Here is a 19,459-nt window from a genome sequence, read left to right as displayed (position 1 = left end):
GCGTGTGCTTAAGCACCAGTGACTGATCCATTTAGCTCACCAATCCATCCAAAAAGTAAATTTAAAAGAAAAACTTTTCAGTTTGGTTTTCTAAGGAAAGTTTGTGCAACCATCCTGCAATCAGCCAGTTATTCTTCTTCTCTCTCTTTCTTTTGAACTGCACAATAACTTCAACTAGATGTGACAAAGCAGCAGTGTCCTTAAAGATGCAGTTCTTAAACCGCTCAACACTGGACAGGAAACAAGTCCAAAGTTACCCTGCTGCTAACGAAGAAGCAGGCAAAACTCAGTCCCTTCTTCTCTCTAGGAGCCCAGTTCCACCACATGGGTCTCTCTAAATTAGCCACGGCACAAGTGACTAATGAGAGATGAATCTGAAAGCACTGGGAAGCAAAGGGGGAAAGCAGGAAGAAAGAACAGGAGGCATCACCCAACTTGATAAGCTATCTTGTTGGTTTTGGTACTCAGAGGACTTCCTCTTCAGTACACAGGTAAGAGAGATGTACAACACAACAGATAAATAGGGACTTCCCCTTTTCTCTTGTATTTGGAAAGAAAATTAGAAAGCAACAATCAATGATGTTCACAAGCAAAGTGTTCTGGAGGAAATGCATAAATGACAGGAGCTCTCAGCAAGCAAAAGATAGCAAAAGGCAGGTTCTATTAAAAGTTCCCCAAGTCTCATTGATTCTTAATGACTCTTGGACTCAAATTCCTGGCAAAGATTCGGGTTTCTGAGAATTTTATCTCAAGAGCTCAAGAGGAGTTTTACAAGTTACCTGTAATCAAACAGAGAGCAGGGGTGCCTCAGCCACCACAGAGCTTGCCCTATTCCCTTCTCAACACCCTGGAACCTGCTGTGGGAACCAGCTCTGCTTATCTCATGCTGCATTACAACTGGGGGCTGAAATGGGCTCCAATGCCAACAAGGAAAACAGAAGGAGAAATTCAATTGAGTAACAACTGGATAGCAGAGCAAATTCAAGCAGCTTCAGGGACATTTATTTCTGTTACGTCGCAGGCCTGGGCCACTACAGTCCAGTTTAAGGGCTGTGACAAACCTGGTCTGAAGAACAGGTCATCTGAAGAAAAGATGGATGCACAGATGTATTTGAATACAACCCACTGGGGCTGGAGCAGATAGTACCTAATGAGCTTTTCTGCCTGTCAGTCTCAGCAACCTCAGACAGTGACCTGAATGTCTTCCAGTGGCACCTTGAAAAATTACAGCTTATTAGTTTTGCCACTTAGAAGGATTTCTGACTTGCTCTGTAAGTCACATCAGCCAAGTACTGCCCAGAATCTAAAGAGCACACACTTAGGTCAATGACAGTCCTTAAAAACCAGGCTCTGCTGTGCGGAATCCCTGAAAAAGAAACTATGAAGCTGAAGACTTAGGTGCTACCTCCTAGTTAGGAAGTTGAGCTGTATTTGTCACACGGGCACACCTGAGTGGGCAGAGGAGAGAAGGAGGATGCACAGATGGCTGACTGTCACACACACAGGCTTTACCATTGCCTGTGCAGTTCTACACATCGCTGGCACAGACCGCTCGCACAAAGAGCTGAAGAGCTGTCAGGGGCAGGTACTGCAGAGTGCCCGCTTTTCAGCACCCCCCTGCTGTAACTGGATGACAGATGATGCTTTCTCTATTTACAGTATAGCAAAGCCTACCCTGCAAACACCCAGATGTAATCAAAGAACAGTCCTGTTCACTTACACACTAAGTGCTTATAAATCCCAGGCAATACAGTGGCCAGTTCTCTGAGCAGCAACTGAAAACTGCACTCCTGCTTGCCTCTCATACTCACCTTGGAGCTATCACATTCTCTTGTATCCTGGCTGTATTTTTTTCCCTCAGCACAAGGCAAGCCTTCTTCCCACGTGATTCCAAAACCTCAGGTGACCTACTGCTGTGTACATCAGGTGAGCAACAGAGCACACGAGCTTGCTGGATTCATCATTAAATGGCTGGATTAAATCTACAGTGCATTGCAAGAAACTTTTCATATAGGGGAGATGACAGTTTCAAAGAAATTGCCATATGGTTGTCACTGGTTGGTTCGACATGACCTGGATAATTGTCTTGAGATCACACATTTAAAGCCCCTCTTCAAATGCCTCTTCTCCCAACAGACAAACCAAAATTATTTGCTTAAAATTTTCAGAATATCCCAGCTTTAAAGTGTCTCACAAAAATATCTTTTGACTCACATTCCTGCACAAGCCCACCAACACTATTCAGGAAAGACTCACAAAAACTGGAGTAGGAGACTCTCTGGTCAGGAATGCTTGACTACAGGGCCAGGCTCTAGAGAGGGTAACTGTGAACTTAAGCATAACCATTTCTATGTTGCAAACCCCCCCTGTCTGCCACAGTCTCGTTGCCCTTAAGGATGAAATCGACTGCCAACTTTTATCAGTGAAGAAGAGCTCCCATATCCTGTCTGCTAGACCCAGGGAGAGGCAAAGAGCAGGAAGAGCTGCAATTAACTTGGTGCCTAATTACAGTCAAGCTAAAAGACAGCAGTGATCTCTCTTCTACACTCCAGAAAACAAAACAAAAATAAACAACTGAGAAATGATGAATTGAAGAAAGAGGTGAAACCAGGAAGGAAGAAGAATGCCATATTCTGCGAGGGGAGGCAGACCCTTAGTGAGGATACATGAGTCTCACTCTGCGAAGCACAGATTTTCCCCAGCTGCTGATCTGACCCAGTGCCTTTAACAAGGAAGCATCCTCCTCGCATGGGTAACTAACACATCACAGCTACAGAACAGCTCATCCAGTGATGAGTACACAGCAATGAATAATAAAAAGTACTTAGAATATACATTAATTTTAACTGCACTTTGGAAGCAGTGATTAAAACACAAGAAACACTAGGCTGAAAAGTTGCACAGCAGCTGCACCAGAACAAGGTGAGTCTGGAGGATGAGAAGGACACAGTTGTGGAGGAAGATGGATCACAGGAAGCTTTTCTTTTCCAGAAACTGAGGGTTGTACAGCTCTCCAGAGATCTTTATCACTGACTCCTTTGCCTTGAAGCCATCTGACACACATCCCTCCTGGCTGGGGAGCAGCCCCAAGTAATGAAGGGCTGTATCACTTCCTGTGGCTGAGTAACCATTTGAAATCTCAGCAGATGGATTCCGGAAAGGAAGAAGGACCCTTAGCAAGGAAAGGGACAGAAAGCCAAGCAGACTGACCAGAGGGGTGTTAGCTGACGGTGACACACAGCCCAGCCTCAGGCCAGCCAAACCCATCAGCATGTGGGCACCTTCTTAGGTTACATCAGCCTGAAATCCAGCCTACCCCTGTGCGTGCGGCCTGCTGGCTGTCTGACCTCACAGGGAGGGGTGCCAGGTGTAGGCAAGGAGAGGCTCTCCTGAGCCCTGGCACTGTCCCTGCAGATTGTCTGGATGCAAACACCTCAAACCCACACTTAGGCACAAAATCCACACGGACAAACAGAACAAAGCAGGGCAGTGATCTGGCCTGAGACATGGATGTGTGGTCTTAAACACACTTGTAGTCTCAAATAACAACTCAAGGGACAGTGAATGATTTCTATGATTATACTCATTTGCTTTGTGTGTACAGGTTTGTCTAAAGTATAACTTCTATTTTACATGCTGCCCTTTACTGCAAGAACAGTGCCTGTTCTCCAGACACACAGACACCACAAAACAGCCTGTTACCTCCTGAATTCAGCACAGAGTACAGAAATTGTCAGGGAACAGGGTCTCCTAGAGGGGCCATACAAACCTCCTCCACTACACGAGGAAACATGTTGAACTAGACACTCAAGAAACAACAAACAACATGACTCATTTCTAATTGTATCTGCCACTCTATGTACCAGCTTGGCTCCTGCTACGATATGGGGCAACTTTGTATATGTCAGTTGAAACAAAAAAATTTTTTTTGTTAAAAAACAAACATTTCTACTCAATGCCAACTGAAATTTTACAAGTATTTTCTCACTCCCCATTTTCTAGGACTATGTTGAAGGGAAAAGACAGACATTAAATGCTTGAATTGGTTTTTTCTTTAAAGATCAGAAATTAAGATATTTTCAGTTTGTCCTTGTTGAGCTATGAACAGAAATAAAAGGCACAGCTGGGAACAACAGCTTCCATTGCCCCAGAGACCAAAAGGAAGGGTAAGAAACACAGCACCTCCCAAAAGAACACAGGAGACATTTCTTCCCTGAGGTCATGGCACAGCTATAAGAAAACACACCTGACATCCAAATCTGTCCAGCACACAGCTTTCTGAGTAGCCCTGACCTGCAGCTGTAGGTAACTCCTCTCTCCAACTGTGGAACACAAAGAACTCAGCTGGGACAGTCCAAGCCCTTATACAGTGAGATCTGGATCTCCTGGAACTACTAGGGGTTGCATGTTGACATGAACGGAAATGCAGTGCTTAATATCAAACTCATTTCAAGCTTCAGACCAAGCCCTTCTCTTGCCTTTCAAACAGCCATGACCACAGTGGGTTTTCACATTAATGGTCAGGAAAAGAGGGGCAAGAGAAGGAAAAGAAGCAATGATCCAAATAATGCTGAAGTTCAGCAACCTACCACAGCAACCCAAACACTCAGGAACTGGCAGCACTGTCACAACAGCTGACGCTGTAACCAAAAGTACCAATACAGGGTTGTATGACAACTCAGCACACAAATGCTTGCTGTTTTCTAAGCTGAACTACATCTTCATTAGAGAAAATCTTAGCACAAGCCCAGCAGAAACCTCAAGACATCTGACGACACTGAAATGTTAACACACGATGTGACTTCAGTCTGATAAGGTTCTGCAGGAACGATGTATCTGGTTCCTGTAGACTGATAAGAACTTTCATTCCACTATATAGTGCCCTGTTTCGCATTCTAGATTTCTGATTTTTTTTTAATCCCAAATTTAATGCACTAACTTTGGATAAACAAGCCTTAAAAGCGTCAAGATGAAAACTACTGCTGCTTAAAGTATATGGGCATTGGTCCCACTAAGATGCTTTCTTATTCTTACATACTGTGGCTTTTGGTAGTCACTTAGTGGGGTTATGCAGTGACAAAAATTAGATTTGTCTGTACAGCCCTGTGGGATCAGGGCCAAACGTGCATATTTGCAGAACAGATCAGGAGCAAGTCATGGTTCCTTACACAAACGCACATTGGAGTTTCTTCCCTTCCCTCACTTTGCAAGGCAGTGAGCCTAGCACTTCTGTGGGTACTCCAGCTAGCACAAGTTCATTACCATGTAACAGAAACTCTCCTGTCAGGCCTATTTGATTCCAGAAGGTATAACTCTACTGGCTGTGTCTGAGTGCTTGCTCAATAAAAGCAGCAATTTTACTGCAATGTAAGAAGATCATGGCATTATGTCATACTTTGGGCTATTTCAATAGAGAGGGATGTCAGCACCCTGTGCCTACACATCCTGAAGTTTGACTCTACCGACTGGGAGCACCCAAATTCCCGCTGACACCGGCAGCCGGGTGGGGAAAACGAAAGCACAGGGCAGAGGGGAACGTGTATTTCCAGACGGGCACATGACTGCAGGCGTGTTTGTGCTGTAAATGCCAGCGCGGCCGCGCCCGGGCCCTCGCACAACAGCCCCGCAGAGCTGCGGGAAGCCCGGCCCGGCCCGGCCGCCCCGGAGGGGCTGGGGAGCCTGGCAGCCCCCTGCGGCCCCGCCCCGCCCGCGGCCCCCGGCAGTGTCCGCATTTACCTGCCTGCCCGCTCCGGGAGGGCCCCGCCGGCGCCCAGCGCGCCCCTCCTGCCGCCGCGTCCTGCCGCAAAGCCGTCCCGGCCGCCGCGGGAAACGGCTCCGCCGCAACAAGGTTCCTGCCGCCGCCGGGAGCCCCGGGAGCGCCGGCGGAGCGCGGCCTCGAGCCGGCCCTGGGAACGGCGGGGCACCGGCTCGGCCGCCGCCGCCTGGCCCTGCAACCCGCCGGGGGCTTACTTCCCCTAAAAATATAGTAATAGGAACACCCGCGCGTTTTCCTATATAAGCACTAGGGGTATAATTGCGCCTTTCCAAGTTTAAAGCAGCCGAGATTCTCGGGGAGCTGACACTTGACTTCAGGAGGGATGGGAAACGCAAAATACTGGCCGGACTTTAACAGTCCCTAGTGCAAGCACGCTTACCTAGGCGCGAAGGCTGCGGGGAGCAGCACGGCGTGTGGATCCACATCGCCACAGGGCAGCAAAAGGATCACTGGCAGAACCTGTTACCCAAGGAAAACAAAGAATTACAAGACAATTACAAATGGCTTATTTCATCAGTCTGTAGCATGGCACCCCACCCGGCAATACAGGTCCTGTAAAAATAACCTCATGGCAAGAAACAGCCATGTGTGGATGAGAGGTGTACCTCAGTTTTGGCGTTTGGTACGTGCAGAGCAGTCCTGGGTAGCACCGTGCACACGTTTAAACCCACGGGCGCAGTGGTGTTTCACTGGCTGCATCCCAGGGGAGTCGGCGGTGCTGGGCTGAGCAGCAGAGATGAGGTTAGTGCTGAAATGTAACTGCATGAAGATGTGGTGCTGAACGGAATCCATGAAGAGGATTCACATTCCACAGCAAAAGGCAGGTGTTAGGTCAGCTTGAATCAGTAGTTTTTCTTCTCATCCTCGCACACCAACCACTTAGTGTCTACTGCTAAATCCAACTGGCACAATTAACAAAGTTGCATTTGTACGGGTTATCTCGTTTCAGTGACAGCAAGGAGGAATGAGAGCCTTTGAAACAAAAAAATACCAGTTCATCTGAATGAAAATTAATTAATCTTGGCCTTTACAAATAATATATTAGTAGACCACTACACATTTCAAGTCCTGCTCCTAAAGATGAATGGCTTCTTCACTGGGTAAAAGACAAGGACCGATCTTTTTATTCCAATTCAACTGTATGCACTGAGATCCCACAAAGGACAAGGCAGTATCATTACCTGCCATGTTACTTATCACCATTCAGCCTTCTCTCAAATGCTACTGAGACATTTATCTCGAGGGCTCCTCAGAAGGAAAGAGACTCTCTAGGCCTCTTGGGTCTGATGTTGTTTGAGAACTTTGTCTCTCTGCCAGATACGAACTAAAAGTTTCCATTCCGGTCTAACAAAATCTTGCAGAGGGTGTGCTGGTCCATCACCTGTGGGGACACAAATGCCAGAGGAGGAGAGCAGGCAGGACGTGTGTGCTCTATAGAAATCCATCCTTCCCTTGGTTCTGATTTCACTGTTGTGTTGGAGAGAAAGTGCCTCTGTTTAACATTACACTCAGAGAGTTTTCTTGGAAGCGGCCCATATATCATTTTCCACCTGTAGTGAAAAAGTAATTTCATGCTACAGAAAAGCATAGATGTCATTGGTTTTTAGAGGAGGACAGCAGAGAAGCCTTCTTCGAGATCACTCACTCTTCTGCTCAAAAACAGACTCCCAGAGTCACTTGACAGCCATAAATCTGGAAGGACAGCAACCATGTATGCTGGATTCAGAACAATCCCAGTTGCCTTGACAGCCAAGTCAAGCCCCAGACTTTCAGTGCAGTCAGGCACTATTCCTGACCCCTCTCTTTCCTACAGCCCTAGTATGTCCCCCTGCCCCACAACTCCCAGGTCTGCAGGGAACACTGTGTTCCCCCAAGAAAGGAGGGGAACACACAGAGAAAATGGTTGATACCAGTCTCTTAATTCTGTCCTTCTCAGCCCCCTAAAGAGCACTTTTGCCAGTTCTAGATATTCCTATTTCTGTTCTTAAGTGCTGGAAAGCCTTTGCAAAGGTATTGGGATGGGTAACATGTTCCATTTCCTAGGTAAAATACAATTACCATGCACCTTTCTTACAATGGCTGCTGGAGAACAGTTTGGGTTCAAGTTTTTAATTTTCCATTCTGTCTGAGAAGCACTTTATAAACAATTGCCACCATTTTATTGACAAGAGAAAGAGATTCCATCCCCTTTCTAAATCATATTTAAATATCTGTGATCCACCATATATCCCTCTATCACAGCCTAAACCAACCGAATCTGAGAACAGGTAACTACGTTTCCTCCTTCTAATCTGGTACAGATTTCTCTTCCTGCAGTCTGTGTGCCAATTAAAAAAAAACAATTACCAACATTATCCTTCAAAGTTAGAATAACACTAATTCTGAAGAAATTTCACTTTGAAATTGTTTTGTTGTTATTTATATCTACATATCTATAAATATATATAGACATCTTCAAGAATGCAAGTTCCAGATTTTGCAATTTTCATTGCTTAAGTATATCTCTGTCGTACAGAAATCATGAGCTGTTTCCAACAAGATATACTGGTTAAAGACATGGTGGTGGCTATCTATCAGAATCTTCCATACAGCTTGACTTCCAGCTTTGTCCTCCTCGTTCGCAAACCATCAGCACCTGACCCCGCACTGAACAGAGTGCACGGAGCCAATTGTAGGAGTGAACAAACTGTGCCCTATTTGTCCATATGACGAAGACATAAAGGAACTCATCTTCCTGCTACTTGCAATGTCTCAAGTGTCAGCTTTTCACTAGTTTTTAGATCATGGTTCTGCAAGTCTAGACAGTTAACACCGAAAGAGGGAGAAAATTACTCTCTGCTTACACTAGAAACTTAACTTATCTGCTTTCCTTGTAGGAGAGTTTGCAGGACCAGGAGTTCTTCAGATCTGAACATCTTCCATAACTACTGCAGAATTATCTTCCGAAGACCAGATCATTGTACCATGTATTTCTGAGCTTGTTAATAAGAACCCAACCATCTTTCTCAAACTGGGAAACTCTTAAGAACCTTTGGGCACATCCTTTGCTGGCATAATGTGAAAGGAGCAATGCCCATTTATTGTGGCCATAACAAACTTGCCAGCTCATACCAGCTGAGCATTAAACCCACTGTCTTCCACCGCTGCCTCTGAAGAAGTGGCCTTTTTTCACACGTTTTAATTACTGACTTCCTACATAGAAGCTATTACCTCACAGAAAGGCCATTAACTGGCACGTTCAGCACAAGATGAAGCCTTTCTGATAATTGTTCCTTGAGTTCACACTTGTGAAAATAAATATCATCAGATGATTAAATTAAACACTGCAGCCAGCCCAGCTATACACTATTTTCACTTATGATGCAGAAGGGGAGATCAAAGAGAAAGGCCCAGGTAGAGTTATCCCAACTCCTCCAAGTTTGGTTGATAGCTAGCTATTGAACATGCTAATTAGATTCCTGCTTGGGGTGTGCAGCAGAAAATTAACCCTTCCAAAATTGGGTGGTATGGCCATTTTCATGCCCTGTAGTCATCTGGATGCAGAGGGATAACTGTCTCGTCTCCTCGTATAATAAAGCAGCACACAGTCTGATTCCGATTATGGAGACTCTTGGGCCTCCATCCCCTTTGGGATCTTGTGTGGGCGCGAGGAGAGTTGTGCCTGGGGAACATGAGGAAAGGCTGGAGGCATTCCAGTCCTGCGGGGTTTCTGCCTCCAGATCTTCCCTTCCCTTTTGGTGAGCAGACATGCCTGTCTCTGCGCTCCTGCAGCGAGCAGCAAGCTCTCTTAAGCGCCCTGGCACGGGCACTGTTTAAATAAGCAGTTTGTTTCCGAGATGCAGTTTCGCCCAACACTTCCCCGCTTTGCTTCCTTGGGCCGTGGAGGGCAGGAGAGGCGAGCGAAGCAGTGGGCAGCGTAGTCTGTTCCCACTGCGAGCCCGCTGTCCTCCCGTGAGCGCACACACCCACACAACCAGAAAGCTCTGCTATTCTTCTGCTAATGGGATTGGCACCGCTTAAAGCAGTCTGCGAGGGTATTGTCTGCAACCACAGCAAGAGAAACATTATTCAAAGGCTATTCAGGCCCCAAAAGAAGCGGCAGAGCAGAGTAATTATCGGAGACTCTCCATTAACGAGGGCATCTTTGCTCTTTGTCTGTGTTGGTTTAATAAGGGCCACTAATGGGGCCGGGGGAGGGGCGCACTAATGCTTCTAAACAAACCTCCTTCCCTTCCCCACCCCCGCACTGTGAGGAGAGCTGCCTTTATGGGCACTGACAGCCGGGCTGGGAGTTACCATATTGCAGAGTGACCTTCGGGAAAACTTGGTGTGAACCCAGCCGCTTGCAGCCCCATCCCCACCGAGCCGCTGGGAGCATCGTTTGGGTAGCTGTTCTCTTTATAGCCTTTCCATATTTCCCGGTGCTTGCCAGACCGTTTTGTACACCCCCCGCCCGACCTCTCTCATGTCATCTTGTGACCCTTCATGGCTGGACACGACGGCACTGAGTGGCAGTAATGAGGGACGACAGTGCAGATTAAGTTCTCGCAGAAAAACCTGGGGCTGCTGTCCATTATCCAGCAGCTGTGACTGGGAGATGCTGCTGGGAAGGCAGGACTGGAGCCACTTCCCCTTCCCACACTCCTGGAGAAGGCAGGCTGGCATGTCTCCTACCTTCTGGCTGTGGGCACTTTTCTGGTGATGAAGAGATGGACGGAGGCGAAAGTGAGCATGAACCCCTATCCCGAGATTCCTCAGAGCCACTTTCAGGAGAATACAGCTAAAATTCTTCTGGGACTCCTAGACTGTCCCCATCTTCAACCACCCGTTGTAAGGGGCCAGTTTTTGAGTTTGCAATATTACAGGGTCCAATGAGGAATCTAAGGAACAATAAAAGGAAATTATTCCCCCAAATTTGGGCAGGTCTTTTACTGAAGCCAAGCCCTGGGTACTGTGCTATTCTACAAACGATGCACTCCTAATAGATGTTTGTACCATGCAACCAGTCCATGTACTGCAGAACAAAGCAGTGCCTGTGTACCTGGATGTGTGCAGGGCAGCAGTCTCAGGAACCTCACTGATGAGCCTCTTTTGATTTTATTCCACTGAGGTATGGAATGACAAAACTCTCTGTACAGGCACCCACGCAGTCCTCTCCACTTAGACAAATGTCCTGGTGCTAAAGGTTTATCACAAGCAGAGGAAGAAAGACATGTGGAAACTCCTCACTGCTTAAACCACAAGACTCTGGTTTGAAGAAACAGACTCCACACAGCATTTCACCCTTCTTTCCTCACGGCTTGGTAGTTTTGAAGTTTTCAGGATTTTGGCCTTTTCCTTTCAACATTTCACCAGTAACTGCATCTCTTGTAACAAAAGCAACTTTTCATATGTGCTCCTCTGACTCATCTCTATAGGATCAAAACATCTCAGAACAATCTTGCAAGTCAAACAAAGAGCAATCACCCTTTACACACAGAGAGCTGTCATAGTGAAATTAAATAATACCTGAGGTCATTCTTGCCATGGTAGAACTAGGAAGTGAATACAGTTCTATCTCCAGAGTCTTACTGTAGTGTACCAAGATCAGTGGTATTTCTTCTCTCTCTTTTGAAATGTCTGGAGGATTACACTCCTGAAACAGAAAATCCGTCCTATTTTCAGTATTTCATTCTTAATGTTAATCAGTTTTTGTTCATTTTCTTTTTTTCTTTTTAGAAGAATAATCATTAAACATACATAAAGCAAAGGATTACTAGGAGCACACGACCTGGGCTCTGGTTGGTGTGGGTTTTGCTTTGTAAGTGTTTTTAAAAGTCCTCCTTTGCCACCAGCAGATAATACTGTCAGCTTTGTTGCAGATGAAGACAATATTTGAACAAAAACAAAATAGCAACTCAGAAGGGAGAACTGAGGTTTCACTAATACCCAAATCAAGGGCAAATGAATGGAAAGATGAAAAAAAAAGTTGGCTTCTAACTTAGAAGAAATGGGTGCCACAGAAAAAGTCATTGCAGCACGTAAAGGAGGGACGGCCATGGCAGACAGAGATTTGTCATGAGAAAGGGCAGTTTTGAGACCCGGCTGCTCAGTGAGCAGCTTGTGCATGGCAGGCTGAAATGAGATGGTCCTGTAGAAGGGAAGAGACCTTGCAGTCTCCTGTCTCCCAGTGACAGAGATAGGATGGGCAGTGAGAGGGTGGTGGATCTATTTCTTGGAACTTCAGCCAGAACAGTACAGCTGAAGATGAGGCATCAAGTACGAAAGACATGGAAAGAGAGCAAGTAAGGTCTTGGAAGCAAAGCTTCAGTCTAAGAGCCATCACCTTGCCCATAAGTCTTTGCCCGATCTATTCTCCTCCAGGTATAGTTCCTGCAGTGAGCAGGGAACGACTACACTGGACCTCATCAAGCCAGTTCTATTTAGATTTGTTCTTTAACACCTATAGTTTAATACAAAGATATTTCTTCCCTAGTTTTCTTTTTTTTTTTAATTATTATTAATTCTACTAGCATTTGAGGCCAACAGACAATGACTGTAAGTGGATTCCTTCGAGGTTGCTCTACTTCACTCTACTGCCATTAACCCACCACACTTTATCTAACTGGGATCTGATCTGAATCTCACTAAAACAATGAAAAGGCCTGCACTGGCTGTGCAGTTTTGGATTGTGCCCTGAATTGTGTTTGAACTCATTTAATGTAGATTTGAGCCATTTATTCAATTTCACCTGTACCTTGAAACCCAGGGGAAATTGAACAGAAAGAGGAATAAAAGATGCATTTCCAGAAAATCTTTTATGTGTGTTTGCAAGCAGAAGACGTATTGAAATACGGGACAGGAAGCAGCTATTAATCTCTGCAAGTACATCCCGCTTTAGTTCAATGCAACTTCCCTGCTTTGTCTTCGTATCCTTTGAGCTTTTCTTTCTCTACAAAGCAGGCCTTGCTTTGCCAGCTCAGCAAAAACCTGTCCCTCTAATGCCCTCAACTGGTTCTTCCTGCTCCTTCCCTCTCCTTTTCGTTTCTGCAGGCCATCGTCCTGGCCAGCAGAAGTAGTACAGAGAGGTACTCACTCACTTAGCAGCCGGGCAGAGCAAGGCCCCCCAAGAACAGGGGGGACAGTAGCAATTATGTGATATTTTTGCCTGTCCAAGCAGCTGCATTTGGGAGGGTTTAAAGGCGGGAATGCCAGATTAGGATGGTGACTTTCTGCTTTTACTCCTCAGGTATGCCATAGGCTTCCTGTGTGAGTTTAAGCAAGCTGCTTTTGTCTCCACATCTCCACTTCCCTTTTCAGAAAGAGGAATGTTGCTGTAAGGGTACATTTAAAAACACAAACTTTACATTGATAGGGACCGAGAAATTAAGCTGTTCATGAACTCATGTACTGACCAGTCTGATGTGGCTTCTGTATCCAAACAATCAAAGGACTGCAATCACCACTGCTCAGCCTCCCCATCTTATGGGTGTATAGGCAGCCTTAAGGGATGCAGTTGAATGTTCATTTCCTGACATGTCTTCTGCGCTGCTCCACCTGCCTACAAACTCTCCCTGCCTGCCTTTGCTCCAGGCCCATCTTTCTCCTTGTCCCAGCCCCACCCAGTTTCTTGGCCTTTTGTGGCCTGTTTTGGTGCACTCCATGGTTTCTCCAGCTTCCCAGTCATAGGCATTGACCTTATTCTGGTGTCAGGACACTGCTCACTCTCCCTGTGAAGTCTTTAATACAGAAGACGAGAGGAATATCTATGACTAGGAGAGGCAGCTCAGAGATTCCCCTATCCAGCATCAATCCTGCCAGCTTTGGGACTGGGAGTAATAGTGACACCTCAGTGCTGAGCAACACTGCACTCACCTGCCTGTGGCACCATGCCAGCAGCCATCCTGCACCCACAGCCTAGAACAGTCCCTCTGCAGAGCAGCACAACTACGTGGAGCCTCCAGCCAATTCAAGGGTCTCTCACACGACACTGTTTGCCTGTAATGTGGATACAGCCTATGCGAGCTCCTTGCTGGGCAGAAAACGCTGTGGGAACAAAATACTGAAGCTGGAGTGAGATCAGTGAACAGATGTTATACAGCATTAACTTCCACTCCAATTTCCCTGGAAAGGTTTGGACAGAGAGTCCTGACACTGATCACACCTAGAAGTAGTCTGAGATGCTAAAGCTTTCACAAATGTAATTTGCTGACCCTACCGTAAAAAAAAGTCTGTAACCACTGACCATTTATAGTTGTTGCTGATAGAAACTTAACTCATTTTCTCCTCAGAAGTTACAGCCAGACTTTCAGTGTCTGCCTTTGCTACAGTGACTCTTCACCTTAATGCTAATTTAATTAGCAAGTAGCAGAGGGGGGAAAGAAGCAAGATTTCATTGCTGCTGCATTCCTGAGATCTCTGGCTGATGTTTTAGCCTTTCAGTTAGATATTTAGCTGCAGTTAGATATAAGTTAAAGCAGCCTCAGGGTTCTTTTTCTCTCTGGTATGAGGAACAAGAGCATAAATGTGACCATAAATGTGTGTATACTTTCCCCGTAGCTTGCAACTCCTCTACTGTCCTGAGAGCTAAAATCCTCTTTACTTCATGTATCCATCACTGTACTCATGTTCCAAGTACATCCAAGAACATGGTCAACCTGAATAGTACGTGTTATAATAGCCTCAGCCGTTTTCACTTTAACTTCTAAAGCTAGGGTATAAATAAAAAGAAGGAAAAACCACTGGACAGAATTAACAGGGACTCCAGCTAAATAAAAATGATGCATTCGTGTTAATGGGGATGAACCTCTTAGGTGATTAAGGAACATAAGTTTGCCTTGGCCAGAGGAGTCTCTATAGTGTCGCCTATAAGGGAATAAGTAACAGCTTTTTTGGTACTTGTTGCATCTTATAAGAGCAAAACCCAGGCAATCTAGCTTTATGCAACTGTTACAAGATACCAAGAGAAAAACTTCACCCTCTGTACCCAATTATATCTTGAAGAGGGCTGCAGGATCTTCTATTGCACAAATTAGACTGAGCTGCAAATCAACACTTAATGTTGGGAAAACTGTAGTACTTAAAGCGTAGGAATCTGTGAAGTCAATGCTGTTGTAATGCCTTCCCATCTTTGGCCCTTTGCAAGAGCCCCCTTGTATGGCTTCCTGAACAGCATCTATTCCAGCAGGACAGCATGTTTCTGGCAGTAATATTCCACTGAAATACTGTGACTTGCATTTGAGTGATTATTTTGTGTCATATCTAATATCCACCTGTCTATATGGTCCTTCCTATCTGACATATAGACAGGGTTGCTACAATATTGTACTTTCCCTACCATGGCTATTCTGGTGAAGAATAGGCTAAAGGCTTTACTTTGATGCTGGCCTGACAGCACCCAAAAGCCCCTTGGAAGGTCCAGCCCCTTGCTGGTCCCTCCTTGCTCATGTGGAAGTAAAGAGAAAAATCATGACACTGGACGCTTCTCACCCCTGAACTGGAGAGGGTCAAAAAAGCCTCACACTTCCATCCAGTAGTGTTGCACTTGTTCATCTTGCATTAAACACTTCGCATTTACAATAAACTGCGTTAGAAGCAGAATAGTTCAGTGTGTGCAGCTGGTGGTTAGAAGCCCGCGTTGGTTCCAGCCCCAGCTCCCCTTGCCGGAGAGTGGCCGGGAATCACTGCCCTCTCCCGGGCAGAGCTGCCCCCACACAAACACCGAGCCCCGTTTGCCAAAACTCTGCACAGCAAGTAAGGCACCAGAGGAGCAACTCGGGCACCGGAGGAGTACGATTGTCCACTTACCGTTGCCCTGACAATTGAAATAACCTCACTGAGCATCACAGTGACAGCTGAGCTACCTCTGAAGGAATAAGGATTTGTTGAAATATAATTAAACAGGATATAGGTAGTGCTCACTAGGATTTGTAATCCACACATCAAGAACTCTGAGTGATGAAATGGCTGTAATGTAAATTAAAATTTGCTCTGATTATGCACAGTTATCTTAACTAATATATTTAAGCTAGCTCATTTCAAATGTAGCTGCATTTCAGCCTCCGAAGACCCCAGCTTCTGGCTCATGTGCTTTCATCTGCCCTGTCACAGTGACAGATCCCCAGTGCAGAAAAACAAGGAGATGGCAAAAGAGTCAGCCAACACGTTTCATGATGTTTCCTCGTGCTTTCAAGTCACCTCCTGGCTGCTTTGGAAAATTTCCCTTAGAATACTACTTTGTGCATACATACATACACACACACACACACACATGTATACACGCACATCCACAAGGGCTCCCAGTGTTACAGCTCTCATGTATTCACAGCGATACGAGAGCTTATTTCCTCCAAGGAAGTTGGGGAAAAAATCCAGCCATGACAGAGGTGCTCAGATATAGAACAAATTACAGCTACAGCATTTCATTATCTGAGTGTCTCTGAAAGCCATGTGTAATTTCCTAAGACGATACATTCAGCCCTCCTAATATTGCCAGTGATGGAAAAAGGTGCATTATAGTCATCAATGGCACTTTACTTCCCCATCTGTGTTTCCTCAAGAATTGTCCAAGATATCATGATTCACTCTGGCTGCTTAAGCCATGAGCTCCCTCTAGTATCAAAAAGGATTAATGCAGTTGGTACCTTTGTCATGCAAAAGGAACAGAGAGCAAATGTAAGGAAGTATCAGTAAGATGAAGGAAGTCTGACCCTTTTCTTCATTTTTGACAACAAACCTCAAATTAAAACAAAAACCCCTCGAAGTTATTTCTGTGCACATAACTAAACACTGTCACCTTAAGAACAATGAGGCAAACACACCCACAGGACAGGAAAAGGCATATTTTACATCTTCATCCAGCAAACATGGGTACAGATTGTAGAAGTGCACTCTGGTCATCAGCTTTCACAGGAGAGCAGTATAAGCTGGCAAGATGATGATTCTGGCTTTAGAGATGTGCTCGTTGCTTAAGAGAGCATTGTCACCAAAAAGGAAACAATAGAACAGAAAAGAATGAACCTGGATAATAGGTAGCTCAGGCCACAATATTCAGGTTGGGTTTTTAGACATTATCTAGTAATTACTTCCATTTTATAGCATTTGGGAGCAAAGCAGAGGATTATTTTAGTGGTGTTAAGAGCTCCCCTTCCCCAAGAGTACCAAAATGCTGTCCCTTGAATAAATCATGTGAGTGAGAAAGGGCTCCCCTGCTATGGTTTAGATCTTTCATCTAGAGTGTGTTGGCAAGTCTTCTTTCCCACACAGAGGGGAAGAAGACGAGATGTAGCCAACATCTTTTTTTGCTGGCATTTGGGAGTGGTTTTAGAGGTGGTAAGCACAAACATATGCTAAAGCCTATGTCCCTGCTCCATTGACTACAGTATTTGTGCTGTGCTAGGGGCCCAGGAAGCCTGTCCCTGTGGCACAGCAATTCTCTCAAAACACAGAGGGAGCAAAGAATGACCAACAGAATAAGGCAAAACTCCTGATGGAAGTGAGACACCAAATAGATCTGATGCTACACATAATTACTGGACAAAACTGCAAGACAAAATAACGTGTAGAAGCAACACCAGCTAGTGCTCAGTAGTTAAGAGAGAGCCTTCTCCCATTTTCAGGAGAAAGCCACAACTCTGTAGCCCAGGCAGGCACTTTAAATTTCAGTTGTTTGTGACATTCCTGATGACTCCTCTGCATTAGTGTCTGCTGCCCTGTCTTTGACATCACAGGTCCATCAGTGAAAGAGGACTCCTTCATGCTACCAATATTCCCGAAAGATCTCCTCTCATAATCTGTTGGCTTAAGTAGCTATCACCCCTCCCAAAGATAAGAACTAGATAGCCTGACATAGAACTTACTCCTTCCAAAATACCTGAAGGAGGACTGGGAAAGCATCTTACCACTTCAAATGCTACAGAAATAGCTGGATCACTTAGTGGAGTTCAACCAGCTGCCATCACAAAGCTCCCAAGCACTTTCTCTGCAGTGCTGCTCATTCGTTCTCCTAGAAATCTTTTGATCTGATATGGGAACAACCAGAAAAAAAACCAGGGCTCGTGTCCATTCTCTATTTTGTTCCTTTTTCTCTCACCTGCTGGGTATAGGGATGATGGCTGTGTCCCCTGCCAACACTCAATAACTCTGTAGCTATTGTTTTCCAAACAGCACCACCCTCAGCCTATCTTTTTTGCTTGACCCTGTAGACGACAAAAAATTTTCATCAGGGCACAGACTTTCCAAGGAAAGAGTGGGGTCTTAAAGATCATATAATTATTATTGTCAGTTATCTACTGCCACTCAAAGCCAATAAAAATTTGATAATAGCCAGTAGAAATAGTTTTGGATACCTCATTCTGTGCCAATTCTCTAATCCTGTCTGACACTGCTTGTCCCTGTATAAGTAATAACGTCATAACATGGGTTAGAACTTCAAGATGTAAATTAGCAATGAGAATCCCCAATCGAAAAATCAAAAAATTACCTGCTTTCTTCATGCAATATATTAAAACATCAAGTTAAGTAAGTAAGTATAAAGATAAAAAATTAAAAAATAAATTAAAACCCCCAAAAGAATAGTACTTTTCACCCCAGTGGTTTAAGTCAATATGAGTACTCCTTTCTGGCACAAATTAATCAGACTATTACCTATTAGAGTAAGTAGCAATAGTCAAGCAAATATTATTTCCCCTCAGTCTCCCTTCTAATGGAAAACAGGAACTACTAATTTGAAGACATATTTATTTTTTTAATTTATACTTTTAAAAAATGGAGTGCCAGTTTTTGCCTGCATCATTTGTTTCAGACTGCTTTCTCAAGCAACCCATTTAAACTAGGTTGTGGTAAAATGACACTATAAATTGCCTTTAACTCAGTATGTGGCCTACCTAGAGACTCCTTTCCTGGCTTGGGGTGAACAGGAACAAATTTGTGTGGGCTGCTGAGAGGGTTTGGGAGGTTTGTGATAGCGTGTGCTCAGGTCTACAATACCAGCTTAGTTCAAGCTCCAGGATTTAAGATCATGTTCTATGGGTTTTTCAAAAACAGGAGTTAGTTTTGGTGCACATTTTCTTTGTGATACAGACTTTGTTAGGCCTTTCTTCAATATTTTCCACTGCTTCTCTTTTAGAAATTTCTGACACAGCTCATTATCACCTAGAAGACTGCTAAAATATTTGGTTGTGACACTGCACTGCACTTCTCATGTAGCCAAAGGTTAACCATTAATTCTAAAATACCAAGAAGGAATCTGAGTAAGTGCTGGTCAAGTAGTGAATAACCTGGTTCAGTTCTTACTCTGTGGGCAAAGATGGTAAACTCTTGATGACCCATGCAAAGGAAGTACTGCTTCAGGTATCAGCCTTGGTGAATTCAGCTAAGATTCAATAATGGTAACAGCAAAAAACTGTTCTCCTCCAATTCCTCAAAATGTCAGTACTCACCATATTATGTCAATGTTGTCTTCCCAGCAGCCTTAAATAAGTCCATCTCTGGAAAACTAGTTTTTATGTAGACAGCCAACTCTATTAACCTTTCTGTCAATCACCTAAGTAATGGAAAAGAATTTTTTTTCTAAGTTAGTAAACAAGACTACTTCACATACCAGAGACAGCACGCCACTGGAATGTATGGACAAAAATTCCCTGAAGAAATTAAGTGACAGCAATTGGAAATCTGAAAAAGGCACCCAAATGGCAGTATTATCTA

The 19,459-nt window shown here is 44.7% G+C and overlaps 1 protein-coding gene across 1 annotated transcript in view; it reads right to left on the bottom strand.

The window, feature by feature from the left end:
- The window catches only part of PLEKHM3 (pleckstrin homology domain containing M3), an 86,809-nt gene extending 80,708 nt beyond the window's left edge, over positions 1–6,101 (bottom strand). Inside the window, exon 1 of the mRNA XM_032694070.1 lies at positions 5,737–6,101. The gene's annotated coding sequence lies outside the window, so the exon portion shown is untranslated. The remainder of the gene's footprint in view (positions 1–5,736) is intronic.
- Positions 6,102–19,459: the final 13,358 nt, after the last annotated feature.

The sequence above is a fragment of the Chiroxiphia lanceolata genome, chromosome 7 (genome assembly GCF_009829145.1).
Source record: "Chiroxiphia lanceolata isolate bChiLan1 chromosome 7, bChiLan1.pri, whole genome shotgun sequence".
Lineage (NCBI taxonomy): Eukaryota > Metazoa > Chordata > Aves > Passeriformes > Pipridae > Chiroxiphia > Chiroxiphia lanceolata.
Note: the sequence above shows the minus strand (reverse complement) of the source record. Positions and strands in the feature narration are given on the sequence as shown.